General features: G+C 45.4%; 1 long non-coding RNA gene across 3 annotated transcripts; it reads left to right on the top strand.

The window, feature by feature from the left end:
* The first annotated feature begins 1,305 nt into the window (after positions 1-1,305).
* Positions 1,306-18,517, top strand: LOC135917948 (uncharacterized). Of its 3 annotated transcripts, none has more exons than XR_010569470.1 (6): positions 1,306-1,441; positions 4,064-4,245; positions 4,326-4,442; positions 13,328-13,379; positions 14,475-14,714; positions 16,470-18,517. It is a non-coding gene; the product is annotated as an uncharacterized lncRNA (long non-coding RNA). The 3 variants fall into 3 exon arrangements; XR_011508672.1 differs by having other exon boundaries at positions 14,475-14,668; XR_010569471.1 differs by having other exon boundaries at positions 4,371-4,442.
* Positions 18,518-20,098: the final 1,581 nt, after the last annotated feature.

Consider the following 20,098-nt stretch of genomic DNA (forward strand, 5'->3'; position numbering starts at 1 on the left):
TATTTACGTAGGCCTTCTGTACTCCTTGATTACGTAATGCGCGTACGACTGCCGAAATCTCTACTGAATCAAATGTATTTTCGTAATCTATGAATGCTTTATAGAAAGGCTAATTGTACTCTGTGGTCCATTGTAGAGTATCCCTTCCTGAAGCCAGCTCGTTCTCTCCTTTGACTGAATTCCAGTTTTGCCCTTGTCCTATTGGAAATTATCATGGTGAATATTTCATACCATACTGTAAGTAAGCGAATGTTCCTATAATTGTTCAAGTCTAACGCCTCCCTTTTTGTGGATTAATATAACCTTGGCATTCTTCCAGCTCTCTGGGACTCTTGAAGTCGTGAGATATTGTTGGCATATTTATAAGAATCAAATAAGCTGAGTGTTATAATTGAGATAAAACTACGGCTGTAGCGTTTGTCGCGCGTTAGCATCGCACGGCTTTCGTTTTTGTCTCCCGTCAGGAATTGCGGTGTCATGAGGAATCGTGGCCGAGGACCTTCCGCACAAAAGGACTTCTTCTTGGGCAAGTTGGTGCTTAGATTTCCTAGGTATACTTGTACTAATGTACAAGTATTGTACTTGTACTTGGTATACTAATGTATTTTGCGCCACAAAGTATACCTAGGAAACCTTCCGCACAAACTACTATATTGCGCTTCTTCCTGCGGTTTGCCTTTTTAACTCGGATAAGAAAGTATTTACCTTAGATGCCTCCACAATGGTCAATTTGTCGGAAAGCTTTGTTATATTTGTGTGCTTCCCATGCGATCGCGTGTCTTTGTGTACGACCGAGAGCGTTTCTGGTGCTGTGTCAAGCTCCCTCTCGCGCAGCCTGAGGAGCGCTGTTGGACGTACGCTTTATTGAGTCTTGTGCCAAGTTTCGTGATATCTCGGGAAAGTGAAAATATATCCGTAAGGGATTGCCCCAGAATGCCCACCGATTTTTGCCAAAACGACGAAAACAGCAAGGTAAGGGCGTACTACCAATGGCGGACTCAAGCGCTGCTGTTTGTCCTGTTTCATAGATTGTGCCTGACGCAGTCATACACGAGGGAGACCACAATAGAAATGTCGATGTATTCCTCTCCCGCACAAGAGGCGCCGGATGTCATAATGAGTTATACTTCCTGGAGTACTCAACAGTGTTGTTAAACTTCAATTTTCAATAGATTGTAGTGGCGTTTCAGGGTGCCCACAATAGAACTCCAAGGTTTCGCGTCCCCACATCTATCACCGTGCTGCTGACGTACGCTTGCGGTGTCTTTTTCTTTCTTTCTTTTTTTCTGTTTCAACGGTGCTGTGAACGAACGGCACGAGATCGCCCTGGTCGTTTCGGCAACCATTGTCAAGCAAAGGCGATGCTGGCCTTTCGTGCATCGTGATCGCGACCAGCGTGGGTGGCAGCATGGTGACCGACTATAGTAGCCAGACTAGCTAGGTAAGCACATTGATGACATGACTTATTGCATCCTAGTAGTAAAGCCATAGCGTTAAGGGCCATCGGCATTGGTGCTGGCGTTGGCGTGCTGTGAGCGAAATTTTCTGTGCATGTTTAGGTAAATGTATATGCGACACCTTGCTGCATGACATACGGTATATGCGGGTTATATTGCCACAGCAGCGCATGAATTAAAGTTGCTCACACCTTGCCTTAGATTCTTGACAATGTTTTTCTTGTGAATTTGGGAATGACAGCCCAAAAACAATTGTCATGAAACAGAACACCAACAGCGCATTGCCGTTATATTAAATCTTCTCGGGCCTAATTATTAAAAGTGGGAAACAATAACGGCAACCTGAAAATGATGTAATTTTTTGGCGCGTTTTTGAGCTACCTCCAATTTCGGCCCACGCAAGAGGCCACGTTTCTACTAGAAAGCTCACCTGCGTGCATAGCGTTTGCCGCCAGCTTTTCCTGAGGAACATTAGGTTGCATAAGCTGCAGTTGCCTGGAAGCGTGGGAAGTAGTCGGCGATCTTTGAATGCTCTCGCATTCCAATCTTAAAGGCGAAGCTTAGGCGCCCTCCAAATTGTTTCTATTCGCTTTCGCTCTGCAACATTAATTGCGTAAAAACGACGTCGCGCTCACAAAACTCGAGTGCGCCAACGTTTCTTATAACGGTTAGCAATCATGCGTGAACAGGACACTAAACTAAATAAAAGGTTATAGCTAGCCGAAGTACAATTATGCTACCTGACTATTGTTATTACTGAAAAAATGGGAAAGCGTAAAATGGAACTCATTCAGTGGAGGATCGTATGAGGAACACGTTACGAATAAAATAGCGGACGTGCGTTGCCTTACAATAACAAGTTAATTGAAAACTGGCGCGAAAGCGTCTGCATTGTTCACAGTATGGGCGCGCTTTCGAGCCTCCTTTCCAACGAACGTTCGGTTGCCACGGATGATTCGTGTGCGCTGTTGCAATGGCTACGCTTTGCAGTGAAATCTATCTTCTCCATATACTTCGCGTTCTTGAAATATAATAGCTGGTAAACATTTGACCGCAGCTTCCCGCTATGGCGTCTCTCATATTTCCGTAGTGGCTTTTGATTATTGTTCCCAATAATTTGAGAGAGAGAGAGAGAGCAAGGGTAGGAAAGGCAGGGAGGTCAACCAGAACAGCATCCGGTTTGCTACCCTACACTGGGGGTGGGGGAAAGGGGAATAGAAAGAGGATGAAATGGAGAGAGTAAGCACTGAGTACGTGTGGGAGAGACACCGTACACAATGACACTATAAGCGGTCTCTTAAGCCCGTGCACTTCAAGTACCCCACTAGTGCACGAGTCGCTTTTCGAGCCAGTGACGGGTGTGGCCCTGGTCCGAGTATCTTTGACTCGGTGAACGGTCTCGAGTCTATTCTGCGTAAAGTTGCCCGCAGAGAGAGGCGTTGGACATCGTAGCGAGGGCAGGTACACGATAGGTGCTCGATGGTCTCCTCACACCCACAGGAGTCGCACATCGGGCTCTCGGCCACTCCCATAAGGTAGGAGTATGCGTTCGTGAACGCCACTCCCAACCACAAGCGACACAACAAGGTTGCTTTGCCGCGGGAAAGGCTAGATGGCAGTTGTAGCCGTAGCGCGGGGTCCAGTTTACGTAATCTGCAATTGAAGCCACTTGAAATCCAGAGATCTTGGGACTTCTTGCGCGCAAGTAGGCGAAGTTTTCTGGCAGCGTCCAACCTCGCCAAAGGTGTTGGACGCGTCGTGGTATCTTCGTGGGCACACCGGGCAGCCTTGTCAGCTAGGTTGTTGCCGACGATGCCACAGTGAGCAAAAATCCACTGAAATATAATGTGGTGTCCTCTTTCCAGAGCATGTTGGTGCAGTTTGAATAATTTGAAGCTTCCGCAAAAAGAAAGTACCTTACGGTTGTCCAGGCTCCTTCCTGATCGGTGGTAATGCAAGCTATTCCGGCGTAATTCTGCTGCGCCTGCTTGTCATTGGCAATTACATAATTGAACGCGCATATTTCCAAACGAGAACACATTCATTTTTAGTTAACAAATGGCAAGTTGAGCCCACAGACTCAGTAGTGGTGTGATAACTCTAATATGTCTCTAATACTGTACACAGATACACAGTTCTACGCACTCAAATGTGTTAAAATTGTGACTTCCAAATACTGCAGTTAGCATTCCCTTGAAAGTTCACCCGTTTTCCGTATGTAATGTGTATAATTCGAGTCTACTTTGCTGAAGCAACAGGGTTCGTCACCTACCTTCAGGCCAACTTGTGTTGCGGAGTTTTTGGCAGTAGGTGCTTCCCTTAGATGAACCTATCTGAGCCCAACTAGGCTGAGTGGGTATAGCGGCTAGATGTCTTGGTCCCCACACTGCGGTCCTCGTGGCCAGCAGTTCTTACGTACTTTTATCTTGCTGCCGGCCCTATTGACCTGGTCGCTGGTTCTTCAGTCGGCCTGGTGTCTTGCTACCCACCCTGCCGGTCCGGTTCTGTGGCTCTCGCGGCTAGCGGTCAGTGTCCAGCCTTTCGGAACTGGTGTTCGGCTCTCATAGTAGTCTGTTGAGTCTGTTGGCTTGCTCCTCACACTGCAGACCTCTTGGCCAGCTGTTCTAGAGGCCTGGTGACTTGCCCACCCTGAGGACCTGGTGGCCAGCTGTTCTAGCGACCAAGTATCATGTTCTCCGCTCTGCGCACCCCGTGGCAAGATCTTCCAGCGGCCAGATGCCCTGCGGCCCAACCTGCGGATCTTGTGGCTAGCTGTTATAGCGACCAGGTATGTTCATACCCGCACTAAAGACGTGATGGCCACTTGTCACAGTGACATTTTAGCCACCTTGTGGTCGTGGCGCCCAGGTGTTCTAACAAACCGGTGTCTTGCTCTGTGCCTTGCGGACCAAGTGGACGGCAGTTCTGGCGACCTGGTGTCTTGCCGCCTGCCCGGACCTGGTGGCGAGCTGCTCAACCGACCTTGTATGCTGCTGAAGAAAAGATTGGCTGGGCCGTGTAGAATCAAAAGAGGCGAAATTCTTTTTCTGTCACAATTTCTTTGTAAAAACGGATAGTTGGGGAAGTTACCATCTTCGAAATTAGCGTCTGTCCTTACTTTGTTACCTTGATTTCAGTCATTTATTTGCGTTTATACATCGCCTTCGCTGACATAGAGGATATTGAGAGAACCAATATCGCGGCTTGTATTTGCCTGGGCTACCATTTTGCCATTGTCTGTCTGATGTTGCACGCAAAAGTGCTCATCTGCTTTCGCAAACACTTCGTTTCGCTACAAGATACGAACTTTAGTTCGCAAAGATGTCCGCCAAAGTCACACTGCCCGAGTGCAATGTATTTAAACTAATACAGAAAGCGCCATGCATGTACTAACTGCTTTGTGGCCTTTAATTGATAACAAACGGCTCCAACATGTCGAGATCTGCGATCAAAAGTGCAAATCACCGGTGATCAATTAGAATAGGCGTGGTAACGAAATAGATAAGTGAGGGCGTGTAAGCGCATTTGCAAAGTAACTGATTTATGCGTTCGGTTACAGCTATTAGAGAAGTTGGAACAAGACTGTGTGGACACTATCATTGGCTAAGGGCTGGCATTTTTTTTTGCGACCAGGAATCTTCGCAAATGCATATATACTTCGCGTAAATGCGGGTCACAATACGTGCATTTGCAGGGGCAGCGGTATGCGCGTCCAATCACTGCTTTTTAGGGAAGATGCAGCATAGCTGCACTCACATTCTAACGAGGCACAGGCTTCTTCTTTCGGCGATAAGCATTTTTTTTTGTAAATTCGTGCCTTCTCCTAAAGGAACGCCAGTATATGTCCATTTTAAGAAGTAGGGTTAGGTGCCTGTTGTCACCGCTTTTTAGACGAGACAACAGAGCTATGTCGATAATGTGATGGGCCATGTCATGTAGTTTGTTAGGGAAGTGAGAACAGGACTGTGCGGCCATTTATTGGGTTATATTTTGGTGTGCTTTCTCGCGAAAAGCAATTTATGTATACTAGTGTATTCTTCGCTCAAATGAGTCAGTATATGTGCAGTAGAAGAGAAGGCGATATGTTAATTCATTTAGAGCTCTTTAGAGAAGATAAAGCAGGGTTGTGTAGAAATTCTACTCAGCTATTGTATTTAGTTTTTGGTCGATAAGTTCTTGTTCGTTCGTGTATCCTTCGCCTAAATGAGTGTCACTATATATTTACTAGCAGGCGTAGTGATATGTTAATCCATTTAGAGCTTTCTAGAAAAGATATAACAAGGCTGTGTTGACATTTTAACGGGTTATTGTCTTATGATCTTGGTCAACAAACAATTCACGTAATTTCGTGTATTCTTCGCCTGAATTAATGTCGCTATATATTTATTTGCAGGAGTAACGATATGTGCGTCCAGTTGTAGCTTCTTAGGGAAGTGAGAACAGGACTATGCAGCCATTTTAATTGCCTATATTTTATTTCCCGCGAAAAGCAGTATATGTAAATTAGTGTAATATTCGCTTAAAAGAGTCAGTGTATGCCGATTGGAGGTGGTCATCATCATCATCAGCCTGGTTAAGCCCACTGCAGAGAAAAGGCCTCTCCCATACTTCTCCAACTACCCAGGTCCTGTACAAATTGTGGCCATGTCGTCCCTGCAAACTGCTTAATCTCATCCGCCCACCTAACTTTCTGCCGCCCCCTGCTAAGCTTCCCTTCCCTTAGAATCCAGTCCGTAACCCTTAATGACCATCGGTTATCTTCCCTCCTCATAACATGACCCGCCCATGCCAATTTCTTTTTCTTGATTTCAACTAAGGTTTCATTAACTCGCGTTTATTCCCTCACCCAAACTGCTCTGTTCTTATCCCTTAAGTAACACCCATCCTTCTTCTTTCCATAGCTCGTTGCGTCGTCCTCAATTTAAGTACAACCCTTTTCATAAGCCTCCAGGTTTCTGCCCCGTACGTGAGTACTGGTAAGACACAGCTGTTATACACTTTTCTCTTGAGGGATAATGGCAACCTGCTGTTCATGATCTGAGAATGCCTGCCAAGCGCACCCCAGCCCATTCTTATTCTTCTGATTATTTCAGTCTCATGATCCGGATCCGCAGTCACTACCTGCCCTAAGTAGATGTATTCCCTTACCACTTCCATTGCCTCGCTACCTATCGTAAACTGCTGTTCTCTTCCGAAACTGTTAAACATTACTTTAGTTTTCTGGAGATTAATTTTTAGACCCACCCTTCTGCTTTGCCTCTCCAGGTCAATGAGCATGCCTTGCAATTGGTCGCCTGTGTTACTAAGCAAGGCAATATCATCAGCGAATCTCAAGTTACTAATGTATTCTCTATTAACTCTTATTTTTATCCCCAATTCTTCCCAATACAGGTCCTTAGAATACCTCCTGTAAACACGCTGTGAATAGCATTGGAGAGATACTATCTCCCTGCCTGATGCCTTTCTTTATTGGGATTTTGTTGCTTTCTTCATGGAGGACTGCGGTGGCTGTGGAGCCGCTGTAGATATCTTTCAGCATTTTTACATACGGCTCGTCTACACCCTGATTCCGTAATTCCTCCATGACTGCTGAGGTTTCGAATGAATCAAACGCGTTCTCGTAATCGATGAAAGCTATATATAAGGGTTGGTTATATTCCGCACATTTTTCTATCACCTGATTGATAGTGTGAATATTGTCTGTTGAGAGTAGCCTTTACGGAATCCTGCCTGGTCCTTTGGTTGACAGAAGTATAAGGTGTTCCTGATATTATTTGCCATTACCTATGTAAATAGTTTGAAGGCAACGGACAGTAAGCTGATCGGTCTCTAATTTGTCAAGTTTTCGGCGTCCCCTTTGTTATAGATTAGGATTATGTTTGCGTTCTTCCAAGATTCTGGTACGCTCGAGGTCATGAGGCATTGAGTATACACTGTGGCCAGTTTCTCTAGAACAATCTGCCCACCATCCTTCAACAAATCTGCTGTTATCTGATCCTCCACAGCTGCCTTGCCACTTTGCATAGCTCCCAAAGCCATCTTTACCTCTTCCATCGTGGAGGTAGTGACATGTTAATCTATTTACGCATTTTAGAGAAGACATATGAGGGCTTTTCTGACAGTCTAATGGACTATTGTCTTACGTTTTTGGTCGACAAACTATTTAAGTAACTTTGAGTATTCTTTGCCTAAATGAGTGTCGCTATATCTTTATCAGCAGGTGTAGCGATATGTGCGTCCAGTTGTAGCTTTTCAGGGAACTGAGAACAGGACTGTGCAGCCATTTTAATGGCCCATATTTTGTTTTTTCCGCGAAGAACAACTTGTGTAAATAAGTGTATTCATCGCTTAAGTGAGAGTCAGTATATGGGCATTGGAAGGTGTAGCCATATGTTAATCCATTTACTGCTTTTTAGAAAATATATAACACGGCTATTGTGTTTAGTTTTTGTTCGACAAACAGTTCACGTAATTTCGTGTATTCTTCGGTTGAGTGAGTGTCACTGTATATTTATTTGCAGGGGTAGCGATATGTGCGTCTAATGGTAGCTCTTTAAGGAAGTGAGAACAAGACTGTGAAGCCATTCTAATAGCTTAAACGTTTTGTATCGTAAAAGCAATTCATGCATATTAGTGTAGTCTTCGGTCAAATTAGAGTCAGTGTATGTGCGGTGGTAGAGATTGTATACGTTAATGCCTTTCGCGGCAAGTAACAAAATATAGGCAATTAAGATGGCTCCACAGTCCAGTTCACACTTCCCTAAAACGCTACAACTGGACGCACATATGGATACACCTGCAGATAAATATCTACTGAGAGTTATTAAGGCGAAGAATACACGAAATAAGGAGAACTTTTTGTCAACCAAACGCTAAAGACAATATCCCATTAGAATTAGAATGTCGACAACGCCGGTTTATATCTTCTTTAAAATGCTGTATATTTATGTAAATTAGTGTATTCTTCGTTTAATTGAGAATGAGTCGATGCCCATTAGTAGAGGTCGCGACACGTTAATCCATTTACAGCTTATTATAGAAAATATATGACGGCTGGTGGCGATTCGCTGATGATATTGCCTTGCTTAAATATAGTAACTGAGGGGATCAATTGCAATGCATGCTCACTGACCTGGAGAGGCAAAGCAGAAGAGTGGGTCGAACAATTAATCTGCAGAAAACTAATGTAATGCTTCACAGTCTTGGAAGAGAACATCAATTTACAATAGGTAGCGAGGCACTGGAAGTGGTAAGGGAATATATCTACTTAGGGCAGGTAGTGACGACGGGTCCGGATCATGAGACGGAAATAATCAGGAGAATAAGAATGGGCTGGGGTGCGTTTGGCAGGCATTCTCAGGTCATGAACAGCAGGTTGCCGTTATCCCTCAAGAGAAAAGTGTATAACAGCTGTGTCTTACCAGTACTCACGTACGGGGCAGAAACTTGGAGGCTTACGAAAAGGGTTCTACTTAAATTGAGGACGACGCAACGAGCTATGGAAAGAAGAATGATGGATGCAACGTTAAGGGATAAGAAAAGAGCAGATTGGGTGAGGGAACAAACGCGAGTTAATGACATCTTAGTTGAAATCAAGAAAAAGAAATGGGCATGGGCAGGACATGTAATGAGGAGGGAAGATAACCGATGGTCATTAAGGATTACGGACTGGATTCTAAGGGAAGGGAAGCGTAGCAGGGGCGGCAGAAAGTTAGGTGGGCGGATGAGATCAAGAAGCTTGCAAGGACGACATGGCCACAATTAGTACATGACCGGGGTTGTTGGAGAAGTATGGGAGAGGCCTTTGCCTTGCAGTGGGCATAACCAGGCTGATGATGATGATGATGACCTGCACCACTATATGTGCATTGGCAGAGATAGTGATATGTTAATCCGTTTACACCTTTTTTGAGAAGATATAACAGGGCTGTGGGGACATTCTAATGGGATGTTTTGTTTAGTTTTTGGTCTACAAACTGCTCTCTTAATTTCGTGTATATTTCGTCTAAATGAGTGTCACTATATATCTATTAGCAGGATAGTGATATGTGCATCCAGTTGCAGCTTTTTAGGGAAGTGAAAGCATGACTGTGCGATAATTTTAATGGCTATAGTTTGTTTTTTACCGCAAAAGGCGGTTTTTCTAGATTAATGTGTTCTTCGCTTGAATGAGTCAGTATATGGGCATCGTAAGAGGTAGCACTATGTTTATCCATTTACAGATTTTTAGAAAAGATATAACAGGGCTATTGTCCTGTTTTTGGTCGACAAACAATTCACGTAGTTTCGTGTATTCTTCGTGTGTACAGTGAGTGTCACTGTATATTTATTTGCAGTGGTAGCGATATGTGCGTCTTGTGGTAGCTTTTTAGGGAAGTGAGAAGAGGATTGGGCAGCCATTTTAATGGGGATCGTTTTTTTTTTCTCGCGAGAAGCAATGTATGTATATTCGTGTATACTTCGTTCAAATGAGTCAGTATATGTCTGCTGGTAGAGTTAGCAATATGTTAATCGAGTTACAGCTTCTTAGAGAAGATATAACAGGGCTGTGTGGACATTTTAACGGTATATTGTCCTTTGTTGTTCGTCGACAAACGATTCGCGTAATTTCGTGTGTTCTTCTCCCAAATGAGTGTCACTATATATTTATTAGGAGGGGTTGTGATATGTTCGCCCTGTTGTAGCTTTTTAGGAAAGTGTGAACAGGGCCGTGCAGCCATTTTAATGGGCTATAGTTTTTTCTTACCGCGAGAACATTTTTAGATAAGTGTATTGTCTTAAATGAGTCAGTATATGGGCATTTGAATATCTGTGAAGTAGTGCGTTTACCTAGGTCAAAGAATTCCAGAGAACCTTGATAACGAGAGGGAAATTCACAGAAGAATAAAATGGGTTGGATCGCATACGCCAGACATTGCCATCTCCTGACAGGAAGTTTACCATTATCATTGAAAACGGAGGTGTACAATCAGTGTATTTTTCCAGTGCTGACATATGGGATAGAGACTTGTAGACTGACAAAGAAGCTTAAGAACGAGTTAAGGACTGCTCAAACGGTGATGGAACGAAGAATGCTAGATATAACGTTAAGAGACAGAAAGAGAGCGGTTTGGATTAGAGAGCAAACGGGTATAAAGATATTCTAAGGGACATTAAGAGAAAAAGAAATGGAGCTGGGCAGGTCATGTAAAGCGCAGGTTTGATAACCGTTGGACCGTTAGGGTTACAGAACGGGTACCATGTGGAGTGATCAAACATGGAAAATCGCAGGCGTTAGTTGGAATCGGTTGGCGCAGGACAGGGGTTATTAGAGATCGCAAGGACAGGCATTCGTCCTGCAGTGGACATAAAATAGGCTGATGGTGATGATGACGCCGACGATGATCTGGGGACATTCTATCGGGCTGTAGACTTTTGTTTCTCCGCGACGAGCAGTTTCCGTAACTTCTTGCATTATTCACCTAAATGAGTCAGTATACATGCGCATCAAGCGGTAGCGATATGTTCATCGTTTTGAAGCCTTTTAGAGAAGTGAAAATAGGGCGGGGGGAAGGGAGCAGACATGCTAAAGGGATACATATTATTTTTTCGACGACAAGAAATGAACTTAACTTCTTTTATTCTCCAAAATGATTGTCAATATATCTGCATTCAGGTGATAGTGATATGTGTGTCCAGTAACATCTTGTCGAGAAGTTAAAACAGGGCTGTGCGGGCATTCTAACTAGCAATTGTCTTATGTTTTTCATCGATAAGGAATTCTAGCAAATTCTTTTATTCGCTTAAATGACTCAGGAGATGCGAATTAAGCGATGGCGTTTTATTCATCCATTTACAGTTTTTTGTAGAAGAGAGAATGGGATGCATTCTGTTTTTTTTTTTCGGGACAAGCAGTTCTCGTAAATTCGTGTCATCATCATCATTAGCCTGTATTATGTCCACTGGAGTACGAAGGCCTCTCCGTGCGATCTCCAATTACTTGTGTTCTGCGCCAACCGATTCGAACTAGCACCTGCGAATTTCCTAATTTCATCGCTCCACTTATTCATTTGTCGTCCTCGATTGCGTTTCCCTTCTCTTGGTACCTATTCTGTAGCCCTAATGGTCCCACCGTTATCTAACCGGCGCATTATATGACCGGCCCTGTGCCATTTTTTCCGTTAATGTCAATTAGAATATCGGCTATGCCCGTTTGCTCTCTGATCCAAACAGCTCTTTTTCTGCCTCTCAAGGTTATGCCTAGCATTCTTCGTTCCATTGCTTTTTGTGCGGTCCTTAACGTGTTCTCAAGCTTCTTTGTCAGTCTCCAAGTCTCTGCCCCACATGTCAGCACCGGCAAAATGCAGTGATTATACACCTTCATTTTCAATGATAATGGTAAGCTTCCAATCACGAGCCGACAATGTCTGCCGTATTAAATGCTACCCGTTTTTATTCTTCTATGAAGTTCCTTCTCATTATCAGGGTTCCCAGTGATTATTTGAGACCTAGTTGAACGTACTCCTTCACAGACTGTAGAGTTTCACTGGCGATCCTAAACTCTTGTTCCTTTCCCCGGTTGTGCATCATTATCTTTGTCCGTATATGTGCATTTGCAGAGGTAGTGGTAAGTGCATCCTCTAACGAGGAAGCTTTAGCTCGGGCGCAGCTCCGACGCTGCCTATTCATATACATGTAAAACGCAAGAACGTTTTTCTGAGACAACCCCTGGACCGATTTTAATGAAATTTGTTGCATTTGAGAGAGAAAGTTAAATTCTAGTGACTGTTGGAAGCGGAATTTCTATTTAGCGCCTGAATTTTGTTAAAAAGCTTTTCAAAAATACAGAATTTTGAAAAGAAATAGAAGCCCGAAGTTTACAATATAACAGCTCTGCATCAGGAACAGATATCGCGGTTCTGTAAACGACATCTATAACATCATTCAAAGAAGACAAATTTAATGTGTCAATTTATATCCTACGTGAATTTATGACGATGCGTACAAGGGTTCTGCATAAGCTATATTTCCATATTACTAGATTTTCTTAGATTCATGTGTAACATATCAAATTTGTCTGCTTCAGATGTACTATTAGATACCATTTACAAAATTGAGGTATCATTTTTTTCTTGCTGAGTTACGAAGTTGTAAACATGATAGTTTCGTTTTGTGAACTTTTGCGAATTTTTTCAATTTTTTATAAAAAATTGATGACCTGAATCGAAAATTTGATACCAACAGTCACTAGATATTACGTTTTTCGTTTAAATGCAGCAAACCTGGTCAAATTTTATGCTGTGGTCGCCGAGAAAAACGAATTCTCCTTTTGCATGTATTTAGATAGTAACAGCCGAGCCAAAGCTTCATCTTAAAGCTTTTTAGAGAAGTAAGAGTGCTGGGCGAACACTTTGTTGGTCTGTAATTGTGCATCAAAGTTTTTTTGCTTCATTATGCGCTGTTTGTGTACGTCAAGTGGGAGTAATCTTGTAAAACCATATCAGCAGTGTTTTGCTGATGCGCATAAATAAATTTCGCACGAAGAGGCTGTTTGCAATTGAAAATCATGTTTCTCTTTTCAGGCGTGTGTGTGTATATATATGTCCAAGCAACCTTATGCTTTCTGGTCCTTTGGACTACGTGACGTAAAGCATCACAATGGGGCCCTGCTCTTTCAATGAGATGTAGACGCACTGTGGGAGTTACGTCAGCATTGTGTCATTCCATTCTTGACTTGGAGGTACTGTTAAAGCAGAGCACCAAGAATAACTTATTTATTCTGGTTTCTTCATATTTCAAACGTGCAAATAGATTTGAGTTGGCAGTGCCAGGAGGTCCTGGCATTGGGTAGTTTTGGGTTGCTATTTTAATTTTCTTTCTTTTCTGTGCAGATCGGCTTGCCCCACGAGACAGGCTATTCGTTCTGCAACTGAAAATTACTAGGTAAAACATGTACCTGTGTTTCAAGCAACAAGAGCAGATCGAATCACTGGCTATCCATACTTGGGTATTCAGCGCTATGCGAGAGATTATTTAACAGACAGAAAATGCTAGTGACATGAGGTCTTTCAATAAAAATCGTCTAACTGGATTTAATTGCTTTAATGGTAGCCGCAGCCTGTGATGCAGTCAACTTTCTTTGCCCATTCACCAACACAGCTGACAGTATGTTACCGCATTCTCGCTATATCGCACACTGCTGACCGTCTACACCGCTGTATACTGCAGGCGACGATTTACCTCATGTCATCATGGTGAAGATCTCACAGGTGGGTGGGTGGGTGGATGGTCGTGATGGTGTGCACCCTGGCGGCCTGTCGGACTTCATGCGCAAGAAGCTGTCGTGGATGTCCAAGACAGAAATGCACTCGTCTAGCAATACTGCATCTGCATTAACCAAGAAGCCGCGTGAACTATATAAACATCACTGAAGTTACGTGCGTTATCAGCAGCAAGCATCATCATTAGACAACAATGGGCCCAGACTTGAAAATCAATGCTAAAGGCTGTGGCAAGTGCTGTTAGCAGTTAGAGAAGGCAAGAACACATGGTGCCATTGAATGGCCCTGAATGTGCATTAGCGCCGACAGTTTCACCCAGAGATCGTTGAACTGTCTCGCATGGAGTCATGTCGTATGGAGTAAAGCGGATAGGTGGTTTGCATAGACTACCCATAGGCGCCGCTCATATCACCTGGTGTTGTAGGGGCAAGGGGCTCACATGTTTCCTACTGGTTATGCTGTGGAACACTAATGACGACTGCAAAAGTTTAGGATACTCATTCGAAATACAAGCCTAAAGGTGAAGCTCTTTTCACCAAGTTTTCTATGAATCTATGTTGCCCCGTTTGCTAGTCGATGTAGTACCGCAGCGATAACTGGTTGTTTATTGAAATAGATGAATAAACGAATGCAGGCACGAAATTGCTGCTGATTGCGCTGTAACGTGGCTGTAACTGTTTACCGCGGTCAATGGATCCATAAGCTCTGGAAGACACATAGGGTGCGATTCTCACTCTGGCCTTGGCACAACTCGCAGGTCCACCTGGCTCCTGGAGCAGCGAGGCGAACAGCATGCTCAGGCGCACGCTCATGTCGGGTTACAGGTGCCAGTTGTGAGCGACGTAGGATGACGCATTGCCCCAGCCATGCCGGTGGCATGAACACTCCCTGATGTCTCCGTGTAGCTGGATACTCCACTTCAAAAATTGGTTGGCCAAGATGTCCAGCAGGGTCGAGGCTCCTTGATCTGCATTTTCAAGCGCATATATCTTTTTAGGTGGCTCGGCCGCTCATATCTGCATATGTGTGTGTGTTTTGCTACGTATTGACATTTTTATGTCTGCGTTGCGCCTTTCGTATGATATATGAAGCTAACAATTAACGACTTGTGGATGAGAATGTCGATGTAAACAAATGTACCGCTTTCGTTAATGTGACACGCAGCGCTGCGCGCTGAGATTTATTGAATAGGCGAAATGTCTAAAGAATGTGTGAAAGTGATTAAACAAAGCGAGATTCAAGTGTGCAATTCAGCGACAACAAACAAGGCAGCCGCTTCGGCAGAAGGAACTCGGCGCGAATTTAGCGGCGGCACTGCAGGCGCAACAGCGTGTTTAGCCTTGCTCATACAGTAGTCGCTGAGTGCGACGTGGCTTTTATGTACGTGCTTCTCCGGAGAACCCAGCCGCGACCCACGAAACTCGTAACCGACGCACACTCGACATGGGCGCAGTTCCACAAATGAACGGGCGAAAGCCCCTGTGCCTTTCCAAAGCGCTTCTGGGCAGAACAGCAAAGTTTTTAAAGAAGGCACATAGGGTAACTAAAGCATGCCGTAAACTTTTTTTGTGTGTGAGCTGGAAATTGTTGGTCTAATACCGAGAACCCACGTCCGTTTCTAGTACTGAACTTAGTAAAGCACAATTGGAAGCAGCATCAGCGTAAATTCAAACGCAAACGATTCTGAAACTATTCCAATATATGCTTCCGTTTCCAAGTTCACCTGCATTTATAAATGTGTTTTTAATTAAGACTCTGAAACGTACACTAGGGACTACTACTGCATGTTGAAAAACTCGCTACAGAGCATTTAGGTTCCATGCAATTACCTGAGCAGGCATGCCAATAGGTCATACTGTGGTTCGGTTTCTATTTATTTATGCTGATGGTGCAGTGATTCAGATGTGAAATATAGCCCATTTACAAAAATTAGGCCTTCATGTTAACAGCGTGACATTATTGGACTGCTCAGGAAAACGTTTCGTTAAGCTAGCTTGATGTGTGCCGTGCAATCAAAGCAGATAAGAAGCAGTCGTCTCTATATCAGGATCTACATACTGCGCCGATTCATTACTTCCACTCATGCTTTTGACACTCTTCGGATACCTACATATTTAAATGTATGCCCTTGACAGGTCAGTATATGAAATATTCAGAGTTTGCTATCAGTAAGGCGGGAAATGCAATGGCCGATGTTTCCGGGCTGTAGAATTGTCCCGCCTGGAGGAGATGGCTTGTGGCGTTGGAAGGTTCAGATAATGTCTAGTTTATATGAACTCTGCTATTTGCATCCTTGCTTGAAGATGAGCATTCCGATTATAAGCATCTCTCATAGACCACGTAGGGCATCTTCTTGCTTATTTTTCGCGTGTTATCAAGTGTTGTATTTTGAGTGTTACTTGGCTTTTTGCCGCACATTGAGTATCATGAGATTTTTTTGGTACCTGTCACCATACTTTCTCAACAACATTGTAAAGCCCCCCTCACACATTACTCCGATTAGGAGCCTGTAAGGTACTGTAAATAAATAAATAAATAAATAAATAAATAGTTTAGATTCTGTGGCCGGCGCCCCGTTACCAGCGCTATGAACCAGGGCCCGTAAATATCGTCCTACCGCTATCCCAGCATCTTCTGTTTGTCGAACGGTACGCAGATTCGTGAAAACTGAGTAAAACAGGCGACAAGAATTTGTTTGAGCCTGTATGCGTTGCCCTTCCTCTCAACAATCTTTCTTTTTCTTTTTATTAAGATCCTGAGCAGCGTGCTCACCGGAAGTGGGAAACATGGCGACTATCTCCCCACCACGGACTTCGAACGCGAAGTCCATCGATCGGACGCAACCTGGTCCGAGACCTCCGAAGAGCCGCCGACGCAAGATGCAGAGGTTCAGCTGCAACACCAGGTGGCGAACCTGCGTCAGAGCGGCCACATTTACCGTCACGACGACGTGGCTGTTCGAACCATTGCTGAGAATTCCGACGAACGCGTGTTTACGCACACATAAAAATAAAGTCTCACAACACCGCTGGCCATCAGGCCGGAAGACGACGACGACGACGACGACGACGACGCCGCCGGCGGCGGCGGCAACGACGTATAGCATCCAGGACGTGCCAGACGACTCGCACTTCAGATGCCACTAGTCGAACTAACTATAAGTCTTTGCGCGGTACATCCTGAATAGCCTAAGGATAGCTTGGGCAGGGTCATCGAAAAAGAGCACCGATAACACGGCGCCTTAACGAGTTATCGAGTTGGCAAAGGCAGGCGAAAGACAAGGAGTGGAATGGTGGTGGATGGCATGAATATCTTAAGGGACGGAAAACCACGTGCGACTGCAAAATTTGGCGGAGATGTTCGCAGTACCGCATGCTGTTTGCGCACTGTTTTTTCTCCAAGCCACTAAGGTGCTTCGGTGCCCTTTTAACACTGTAATGCATAACGCACCGCCTGTATACTGCGCTGCTTGAGATTCCGAAATTGAAATTTGAGCAGCTGAAACAGAAGTAGCGATATTAATTCGCTGTCGAAATAAGTGTCGGTTTTGAATAGCTTGGGAATCGAATTGCTAACTACAGTGCTAATTAACATTGCTCACGAATTCTGCTCACAAATTTGCACTCCATGGCGTGTAATGGAGAAAGTTCTGCGTACGTACAAGCGTGCTTTAGCATTACAGGGTTTAAATACTCCCCCAATACTGTTCGTTTCAGTGTTGGACGATTCGAACAGCAAGTTAGTCAGTGTTCGAAAACTGCAGCAGTGGACGACGAAGCCTGGAGTGAGACACGACGCTTCTGCAATATTCACAGAGCATCTTGAAGGCGTACCACAGGTTAAGTACATAAAATTTCACGATGTCTTATCACGAGCCCCCATAACTGGCGCCCGTGTATTTTGTTGCAGGAAGAGTTGCTCGTGATGTCAGCATTTCGCGGAGGTTAAGCAATCGCCGTATAAGAAGGAAGAGCCACTTGAATACTCGTGTAATTTGGGGCTTTTTTTTTCCCCAGGTCTATCATCTGCTTTTCTTGGGGGCTCCACCCCCCCCCCCCTTTTTTTTTCTTGTACTGAATAGCTGTGCGCATCTCTCAGCCTAATGCTTCCTTAAAGCTGTTTCAAATATACTTCCAGTGTCGCGATTTTCCCCTCGTGCATCTAACTCCTTTCGGCTGTTACGGTTTTCAGCATTTAGGAGTCGCCACTAAGACGTTCTGAAACTGTCCTCATGTCGTTGCCATCGCTAATTCTTACGTGGGTACTTGCGACATGCGTGTGATTCGCAGCAGCTGTTGTTCCATAACTTACCTATTCGACGTCATTTCTTATGTTGGGAAATTCCGCAACGTATTCTTCATTCCGGCATTTTTTCGCGGTAGTCTACATGTGCGCGCGTGTCAAGTACAGAAGATTGGTTGGCTTATAGCAACGTAGACGTCGCGTTGCTCCACGCTAGTCGGTAACAAAAACGCTTACTGTGGACTCCGTGCACCCGGATGCTCCACGTTGAATATCGGTTGGCCAGGATGTCGAGCAGGGTTGAACCACCTTGCTCTGCATTTTTGTTGCTCTGTAGCTACGAACGCACGTAGTACACATCCAAACATTGATGAGTGCTGGCGTTACTGAAGTTCGCAATTAGTGGAGGTTTTACTACACGCAATCCATTCGTACTGTTTGCCTTGCATGTACCGCAGTACAACCCTCAAATTGCACCTACGACAGTCTCCTCTTGATTTCGTTTGTGTGCGTGTGTTTTGACCCGCCCATAGGAATTATTCGACTCTTGTAACCAGTGTTTACGAATTTCTAAATAAACTTGAATGGAGGCCGTGCGTGTCTTGTCTCGCGTCAGTTTCCTCATGAATGATGCCATTGTAAGGAGTGATGCGTTCACTACCTACAAACTAGCCTTTTCGTACTTCGGTTGCCGAGTAGAGTTTTCCTTGAGAGTGGACAAGCGCCAGAATGTCACTAACGAACTGTTCTGCCAAAGGGAGACGTGGGTCCGCTCATAAAAGGAACTGAATGGCGCCAAAGTCAGCGCGGGGATGGAGCACGTCTTATCTGGTCGGAGGCATCGACTGTGAGAGCATAGGCGAGCAACAACGGTCTAGCTGGCCAAGCTACTGGTCGAGAAAAAAAACGGTGTTCGCTGTGCCGTTCCGGTAGCCGAGTGGCTTGAGTGTTCAACTCGTGTCCTTGAGTACGGTGGTTCGATTCCCGCTGCCTGCGTCGCTGTGGAAAAAAAAAAAACAGCGATATGGGTGTCGAGGCTCGAACTGTCGTGAGGACGGTGGTTCGAATCCCGGTCGCTGCATCGCTGAAAAAAAAAAGACAGCGATGTGGATACCGGGGCTGGAAGTGTCGTCCCTCAAGGGTCGGGATGGACGCGATGCTGGGTCCCGGACCGCAGAAGGCCACCTGCATCCTAGTACCGGCGTAGCATGGCCAATGCGCGGATTGTAGGCGGTGCGCATGTCGGCACAAGGACGCAGATAGCCTCTGGCCGTTCCGGCACCCAGCTGTACGCCCTGCACACCCAGCTGTACCGGAATGTGGCGGATAAGAGGGAGTTTTGTGTCATGGTGCACATCATTTCCTCTCGCTATCCCCCGGGTATCCTAAGAGGGTGGATACCTGTTGCTTTTGTGGGAAGTGCGGAGGGCACCCCACGGAGAAGGGCGACCCCACGCGAAAGAGACGACACCACACCCCTACAGAAAACCAACCCGCAAAAGACGTGAGCCTCGCCGCGCACCCCGTCGGACCGACCCCCCCACCGCTATTTTGCCGCGCGATCTCTTAGAGGTCGCGCGGCAAACGTTGAGGAGAGGCCCCGGTTTCGCTCTTTTGCCGCGCGACCTCTGTGGAGGTCGGCCCCTGTAAGAGGTCGCGCGGCAAAACGGCGGGTCGGGTTTCTCTAGGTGGGGGGGTGCTCTCTTGAGGGTGGGCCGGGTCGGCTTTCTCTTGGGGGGGGGTTCGGTCTCCTGTGGGTGTGTTACGTCCTCTCTTCGTCACCGTTCTCCGGGGGGGGTGCGCTTCGCACAAAAGCAACAGGTATCCACCCTCTTAGGATACCCGGGGGATAGCGAGAGGAAATGATGTGCACCATGACACAAAACTCCCTCTTATCCGCCACATTCCGGTACAGCTGGGTGTGCAGGGCGTACAGCTGGGTGCCGGAACGGCCAGAGGCTATCTGCGTCCTTGTGCCGACATGCGCACCGCCTACAATCCGCGCATTGGCTATGCTACGCCGGTACTAGGATGCAGGTGGCCTTCTGCGGTCCGGGACCCAGCGTCGCGTCCACCCCGACCCTTGAGGGACGACACTTCCAGCCCCGGAATCCACATCGCTGTGTTTTTTTTTTGTTA

Source organism: Dermacentor albipictus, chromosome 9, assembly GCF_038994185.2.
Source record: "Dermacentor albipictus isolate Rhodes 1998 colony chromosome 9, USDA_Dalb.pri_finalv2, whole genome shotgun sequence".
Classification (NCBI taxonomy): Eukaryota; Metazoa; Arthropoda; class Arachnida; order Ixodida; family Ixodidae; genus Dermacentor; species Dermacentor albipictus.